General features: G+C 62.8%; 1 non-coding gene across 1 annotated transcript; it reads left to right on the forward strand.

Annotated features, from left to right (window-relative positions):
* The first annotated feature begins 6724 nt into the window (after positions 1 to 6724).
* MIR219 (microRNA mir-219) lies at positions 6725 to 6846 on the forward strand. Its single transcript, NR_034680.1, has one exon. It is a non-coding gene; the product is annotated as a microRNA mir-219 (primary transcript).
* The last annotated feature ends 684 nt before the right edge of the window (positions 6847 to 7530 follow it).

The raw sequence follows: 7530 nt of genomic DNA on the forward strand, positions 1-7530 counted from the left end.
GTCCTCCGTGATTTTTTTTCCTGGCAGCTGTGGGGCAGGAAAGACGCTGCTGGCAAGGGGAGACTGAAGCTGAGGAAGGAGGCTCCCTCTGCCCCAGGCCTCAAATCCCTCCCTCTGCCTTAGGCCCCAGCTGCAGGGGCTAGGTCCTGGGGGGCTCACCCAGCTCCTCCCAACCCCCTTAGGTGGGGGGCAACCCCTGGACCCTGGCTCTGACTCCAAGGTAGGAGGGAGGGGAGTCTGGCCAGAGTCCTGACCTCCCCGGGGCTCCCTCACTGCCCCAGATGGAGATGTTTGTCTTTCCCTCTGGTCACACTGGGCTCAGTTCAGCCCCGAAGGCCATAGACAGCAAGGCTGAGTGGCAGGTCTGTCTGTGAGAAGGAAACACCTTCCCCCTCCCACCCCGCCTGCCAAGAGAGAGGCAGCTTGGTCTCTTGTGCACCTCCAGTCTCCCCATAAAGAGATGGCGTGGGGGAAGAGGGAAGAGGGTGAGCCAGGTTGGGGGGTAAGACGTGGGGGTGAGGAGGAAAGAGGGAGCGGGAAGGGGCACAAATCAGGGAGTGAGAGAGACAGGCAAAATGTCAGGTAGACAGGCAGAAACTGAGAGCCAGAGCCGAGGAATGGAGGCAGCCGCGGAACCCCAAATCTCAACCCCAAGGGCCAGGCCCGAGGGACCTTAGACCATCACACTGTCCCCCTCCTGGGAGGCCCGAGGTGCTGGCTCCGGACTGGTGACCCGGGGGGTGGTGAGGGTCCCTTGGGGCCAGAGAGGTGGGGAGGGGGCGTGCCCTTTGTGGGTCCTAGCTGTCAGGTTGGTACATAAAAGGGGTGGAAAGGTCAAGCGGGGCCTTTCAGGGCTGTGGGAAACCCCCGCCAATTTCCCTAATCCATATTTATTGGTGTGAGGCTGGGGGAAAAGGGGGGCGGGTGGGGGGAAGGCGGTCCTCCCGGCTGGGCCATCCAGACCTCGCACAGGTTACCGCTATCCTTCGAGGCGGCTCACGTGTCACCCAAATCCTCCTCTTTGTCTCGGGATTGGCTACATTTTGTCCTCCCGTCTCCCCCCACCCCCCCCACACCCCGCCCGCCCAACCCCATTGGGGTTGCCAAGCAACCGGAGCAGGGCAGCCAAGAAATTTTCTTTATTACAAGAGGGAGCAAGAAAGCAGCGTAGTTTTTTTTTTTTGGTGGGGGGGTGTCGCTGAGAAGCCCCATTCTCGGGGAAGATTCGGCAGTTTCACCAGCCCAAGGTCTGGCGAAGGGGAGAGGGAGGGACCTGAAGGAACAGGGGTGAAATTGACCAGCGGGAGGTGATGAGGTTAATAAGACTCATTATTGATTTTTTTTTTTTTCGGAAGAGGAATAACGATAATAAAAGTAGCGATAATAACGATAGCGTTAGCTTTCCTCCTAAAGGTGAAAAGCTCTTTCGCTTAATTCACCGCCTCTCCGGAGATCGCCGGGAGGAGCCAAGATTCTTTCGACTCCCCCCATTATAGAGAGGGAAACTGAGGTCCAGAGAGGTTAGGCGACTCTCCCCGGGTCACACAGCTTTCAGCCAAGCGCAGCAGCCCGAGGGTGAGGGATTCCCCTTTAGAGCCCTCCCAGGTCTTGGGGAGCAGGGTGAGGAGGAGTCGTTTCGGACCCGCACCCTGCAAGGGGCGACAGGGACGCGGGGGTTCGGTCCTTTCTCTACCCTCGGGCCCTGCTTGGACAAGGTGGGATCCCGCGGGAGGGCACGGCTGCCCCCCACAACCCCCCAAAGAGCCACAGCAAGGAAAAGGGGGCAGGTAACTGAGGGCCGGGATGGAGCCCGAGAAGCGGGAGTGGAAATTGAGCAGAGAAAGTTGCCTGGGCAGATCCGGGCGGGGCAGGGAGGGACGGGGTGAGCCCAGGCGGGGCACACGAGGGCATAGACGGGCAGGGGCAGGGAGGGACGAAGTGGGGCGAAGCGGGGCACGGGAGGGCACAGACGGGAGGGACGGGGTGAGAGCCCAGATGGGGCACGCAAGGGCATAGACGGGAGGGACAAGTTGAGCCCAGATGGGGCACGCAAGGGCATTGACGGGAGGGGCAGGAAGGGACGAAATGGGGCGAAGCGGGACACGGGGGGGCACAGACGGGAGGGGCGGTGTGAGACCAGACGGGGCACGCAAGGGCATAGACGGCAGGGGCAGGGAGGGACGAAGCGGGGCACGGGAGGGCACAGACGGGAGGGACGGGGTGAAACCAGATGGGGCACGCAAGGGCAGAGACGGGAAAGGCAGGAAGGGATGAAATGGGGCGAAGCGGGGCACGGAGGGGCACAGACGGGAGGGACGGGGTGAGACCAGACGGGGCACGCAAGGGCATAGACGGCAGGGGCAGGGAGGGACGAAGTGGGGCGAAGCGGGGCAGGGGAGGGCACGGATGGGAGGGACGGGGTGAGCCCAGATGGGGCACGCAAGGCACAGACGGGAGGGGCGAAATGGGGCAGGTGGGGCACAGAAGGGCATAGACGGGCGGGCAGAGGGGAGTGGAGTGGGGCGGTGCGGGGGCATGGAAAGCCATAGATGGGCCTGGCAGGGAGGGGCGGGGTGGGGGCCAGACGGGGCACGGGAGGGCATAGACGGAAGGGGCAGGGAGGGACGATATGGGGCACGGGAGGGCATCGACGGGAGGAGCAGAGAGGGGCGGGATGGGGGCAGATGGGGCACGGAAGGGCATAAACGGGCGTGGAAGGGAGGAATGGGGCAGGGACGAGCAGGAAGAGCATCCTCATTTGTAAAAATGAGAATTCAAAACCTGTGCCTTTTCCTAGAGAAGCAGCGCGGCTCAGTGGAAAGAGCCCGGGCTCGGGAGTCAGAGGATGTGGGTTCTAATCCCGACTCCGTCACTTCTCTGCTGTGTGATCTTGGGCAAACCACTTAACTTCTCGGTGCCTCAGTTCCCTTGACTGTAAAATGGGGATTAAGACTGTGAGCCCCACGTGGGACAATCTGATTACCTTCTATCTACTCTCTCTGCTCGGCACATGGTACGCGCTTAACAAATACCAATATTATTATTATTACTTAAATTGTGTGCCCCTCGAAGGCAGAGATTTTGACCCACCTGATTATTTTGTACCTGCCCCCTCTCTTGGTACTGAGCATATAGTAAGCGCTTAATAAATGCCAACATAATTACCAGTATTATTATTATCATTATTATTAAAGGATATAGAGGTGCGGGGCAGAGAGCGGCAGGGCGGGGCGAGAAATAATAATAATAATAATGATGGCATCTGTTAAGCGCTTACTTTGTGCCAAGCACTGTTCTAAGCGCTGGGGGGGGATACAAGGTAATCAGGTTGTCCCACGTGGGGCTCACAGTCTTCATCCCCATTTTACAGATGAGGGAACTGAGGCACAGAGAAGTAAAGTGATTTGCCCCAAGTCTCACAGCTGACAAGAGGTGGAGGCGGAATTAGAACCCACGGCCTCTGATTCCTCAGCGCGTGGCTCAGTGGAAAGAGCCCGGGCTTTGGAGTCAGAGGTCATGAGTTCGAATCCCAGCTCTGCCACTTGTCAGCTGTGTGACTGTGGGCAAGTCACTTCACTTCTCCGTGCCTCAGTTCCCTCATCTGTCAAATGGGGATGAAGACTGTGAGCCCCACGTGGGACAGCCTGATTCCCCTCTGTCTACCCCAGCGCTTAGAACAGTGCTTGGCACATAGTAAGCGCTTAACAAATACCCACATTATTATTATTATTATTATTACTAAGCCATGGGACAGGGTGTGTCCGGTGGGAGGGACGGGTATACATCGGCCAGTACGTGTCGCGTGGGTTTGCCGTGAACGAGGTATAAACGGAATGGAGCGAGTTAGGTGGGAATCTTCCCTGGACGGGACGTGCCGGGGGTGGGAGGAATCTTCCCTGGACGGGGCGTGTCGCGGGTGGGAGGAATCTGTCCTGGACGGAGCGTATCGCGTGGGGTCTGCCCTGGACGGGGTAAAAACGGAACGGAGCGTGTTGCGTGGGATCTGCCCTGAACAGGACGTGTCAGGGGTGGGGAAGGGGGGGATCCGCCTAGACGGGGCTGCCCTGGACGGGGCGTGTCGCGTGGACAAGGGATAAATGGGACAAGGCGTGTCGGGTGGAGTCTGCCCTGGCCGGGCCATGTCAGGGGGAGTGGGTGGGTGTCCGGGGGGGGTCCTACCCTGGACAGGGTATAAATAGAAATTGACATGTCGGGTGGGGGGTCTGCCCTGGCCGGGGCGCACCCTGGATGGGGTATAAACGGAACGGAGCGTGTCGGGTGGGGTCAGTCCCGGCCGGGGTATAAACGGGACAGGCCGCGTCAAGTGGTTTGCCTGGACGCACTCTAAACTCCGTGAGAACGGGGCCACCTGTTCTCCGGACCCCGAAAGTCCACTCGGGGTCCAAACCCAGGGTCACACCCGGCCCAGGAGCCCGCCGTCCACGGAATTCCCCCTCGCCCCATTCTCCCCCGGGGATCCCTGAGGTCCACCCCATCTCCTCGCTGGGGTCGCCCCCGGGAGGGGGCTGAATCCCGGTGGCTGCGGACAATTTGGGGGAGCGAGAGGGGGGCAACGGTTAACGGGGGCAGCTCGTCCCCCCTCCCTGGCCTGACCCTGAGCCCGCTGTCCACCCCAAGGTCCGTTCGGGGCTGGGGGCCTGCAGACGCCCCCAAGCCGAGGGTCAAGATCCGGGGTGCCTGAAGAATCTGAAAAGCTGGTGGTCTCGGGGACTAGAGGCAGAAGCAGCGTGGCTTAGTGGCTAGATCACTGGCCTGGGAGTCAGAAGGACCTGGGTTCTAATCCCGCCTCCGTCAGGTGTCTGCTGTGTGACTTTAGGCAGGTCAATTCACTTCTCTGGGCCTCGATTCCCTCATCTGTAAAATGGGGATTAAGAGTGTGAGTCCCTTATGGGACAGAGACTGAGTCCAACTGATTAACTTGACCCTAGCGCTTAGTACAGTGCCTGGCAGTCAGGGAGCGCTTAACAAATGCCATTATCATTATCATCGTCATCATTATTATTATTACGGACCTTCCCAGGTGTCCTCATTCCCAGACTCCCCAGAGCTTTCTTCCTGAGCGGTCCCCTGCTCCGGATTTTCTTCCACGGGTTCCTTCTTCTCCCTTTCTCTTTCTCCCCCCCCCCCCGCATCCCCGGGGAGACAGAGTTGTCAGCTGAGTGACTGTGGGCAAGTCACTTAACTTCTCTGTGCCTCAGTTACCTCATCCGTAAAATGGGGATTAACTGTGAGCCTCACGTGGGACAACCTGATGACCCTGTATCTACCCCAGCGCTTAGAACAGTGCTCTGCACATAGTAAGCGCTTAACAAATACCAACATTATTATCAAGCCCCCATGACCAGTCCTGGTGACCTCATATCTCCCCCAGCGCTTAGAAAGGGGCTTGGCACGTAGTAAGTGCTTAACAAATACCATTATTATTATTATTATTAGAGGCGCTGGCTGCGGGGAAAGAGAGTTCGCCGACGGGAGGGATGGGGTTGAGGAACAGGGCCTGGGGGTCGGTCCCGGGGAAGAGTTGGGGGGTGAGGGCTTGGGGGGTGGGGGTCTGCAACCCCGGAGAAGGAGGGTGCCGGCAGGGGATGGGATCCGAGGACTAGGGCCCGGGAGAGGGATTTGGGGCGGGGGGGATCAGCCGGGATCCCGGGACGGTCCCGTCCTGGGGGCCGCTTAGGGTCAGGGCCTCCCCGAGCTGGACCGCGGGGACCGGGCCCGACAGAGGGACAGAGGCCTGAGTGTGGACCCAGGGGTCCCGGGCCTGGGGGCGGGGGGTCTGCGGGGAGGGAGGGAGGGGGTGTGTGTGTGTGAGAGAGGGGGGGTGTGTGTGTTGGGGGGGAGGGTCCGCGCTGTGTCTTTAAGAGCCGGCTGGCTGCAGGTTGCAGCTGCTGCGAGGCTCGGCTCTGGAGACAGCGGAGATTCATTACCCGCCGACACAATGGCCATTGATCTCCCCGTGGCGTTATTCAAATCCAGTACCAATTGCAGCCCATCCCCATTCTTCGGCGGCCTCCACTGCAAGCCCCGTATTGTTGGAGGGGGCGACTAAAAACCCTCCCGAGCCCCCGACACGCCAGAGCCGCCGGCCGACGCTCTCCCTGCGCCTCGTCGCCGACACCGGGACACCGGGACACCGGGACACCGGGACACCGGGACACCGCCAGGCCGGGGACGCCGGGGACGCCGGGGACACCGGGTCCCCTCCCCCTCCCCACCGCCCCCCGGGCCGGCCCCGGCCGGAGCCCCCCGCCCTCCCTCCTCCCCGGGAGGTCCAGGGCCGGGGGACTGGGGGCCGCCGGGGGCCGGTCCGGTCCCGTCCGGTCCTGTCCAGCCACCGGGGCGACGAGGGAGTCGCCGCCACCGTCGCTCGCCTTCGGGCCGTGAGCCGGGGACCCAGGCGTCCGGCGGGCTGGGGGCTGGGGACGGACGGACGGACAGACGGACACTGTCCGGGGCGGGGGCGGGTCCTGGATTTCGTCCGGTTGGCCGATGCCGTTGGAGGGCGACGGCCCGGGGCCCCCCGGCGGAGGATGCTCGTGGGCACTCCCGGGCACGGATGTTTCCCGGTGGAGCGGGACCTCCGGGCAGGAGACCGACCGGACCGGACCGGACCGGACCGGACCTGACCGGGCCGGGCCGGGCGCGGACCTGCCTTCCCGAGGCCCCGGCGTCCGGGGCGGCATCTCCGGGACCAACCGAACCGGGCCCAACCGAGCCAGCGGGGCCCCGCCGCTGATTGTCCAAACGCAATTCTTGTGCGAGTTTGCGGCCAACCGAGAATTGTGACTGGACATCTGTGGCTGGGCTCCCGGCGCGACGCGGGCCGGACACGGGTCGGGCAAGGACCGGGCAAGGACCGGACACCGGCCGGGGGCGGCCCCGGACCCACCGTCCCGAGCGAGCTGCGCCAGACGGACCCCGGCGTCCCCCGGTCCCGGCCGTCCCGCCGCGGGGTTTCGGTGACCTCGGGCTGCGGGCCGGAGCCGGGGCTCCGGCTTTCCCCGACTTCTGCCGGGAGGGGACGGGGGGACCCCCGCACCCGAAATCGTTTGTCTCGGGGCTCGAAGGTCCGATTCCCAGCAAACCCGTGAGTTGTCCCGCCGGTCCGGTCCTGTCCGAGGCCCCCCTTCCCCACCGACGCCTCTTCCATCGAGCTGGGAAAGAGGGAGGAGGATCCCCCCCCAACCCTCTACAACCGCGCACGCACACCCACAGACCACACAGACCCAGACACCCTCCCCTCACACACACACAACATCCCCAGGGAGCCGAAACGACCCGTTTCCCTCGACTTGGGACTATGGCTTTCCGCGGGCCCGGCCCATCTCCCGCCTAACGGGCTGCGGTTCCCCTCCCGATTTCCCGGGGCCACGGGGACCGCCCCCCACGGGAACGGCGGGGGCAGCCGAGCTCCCCAGGATGGGCTGGCTCCACGCGCTCCCGCCCCCGGCCAGGTAAAAGTCCCCGCGTGGGGCGACGGGCCAAGCTGGGAATTCCCTCGCCGCAACC

The sequence above is a fragment of the Ornithorhynchus anatinus genome, chromosome 4, assembly GCF_004115215.2.
Source record: "Ornithorhynchus anatinus isolate Pmale09 chromosome 4, mOrnAna1.pri.v4, whole genome shotgun sequence".
Classification (NCBI taxonomy): domain Eukaryota; kingdom Metazoa; phylum Chordata; class Mammalia; order Monotremata; family Ornithorhynchidae; genus Ornithorhynchus; species Ornithorhynchus anatinus.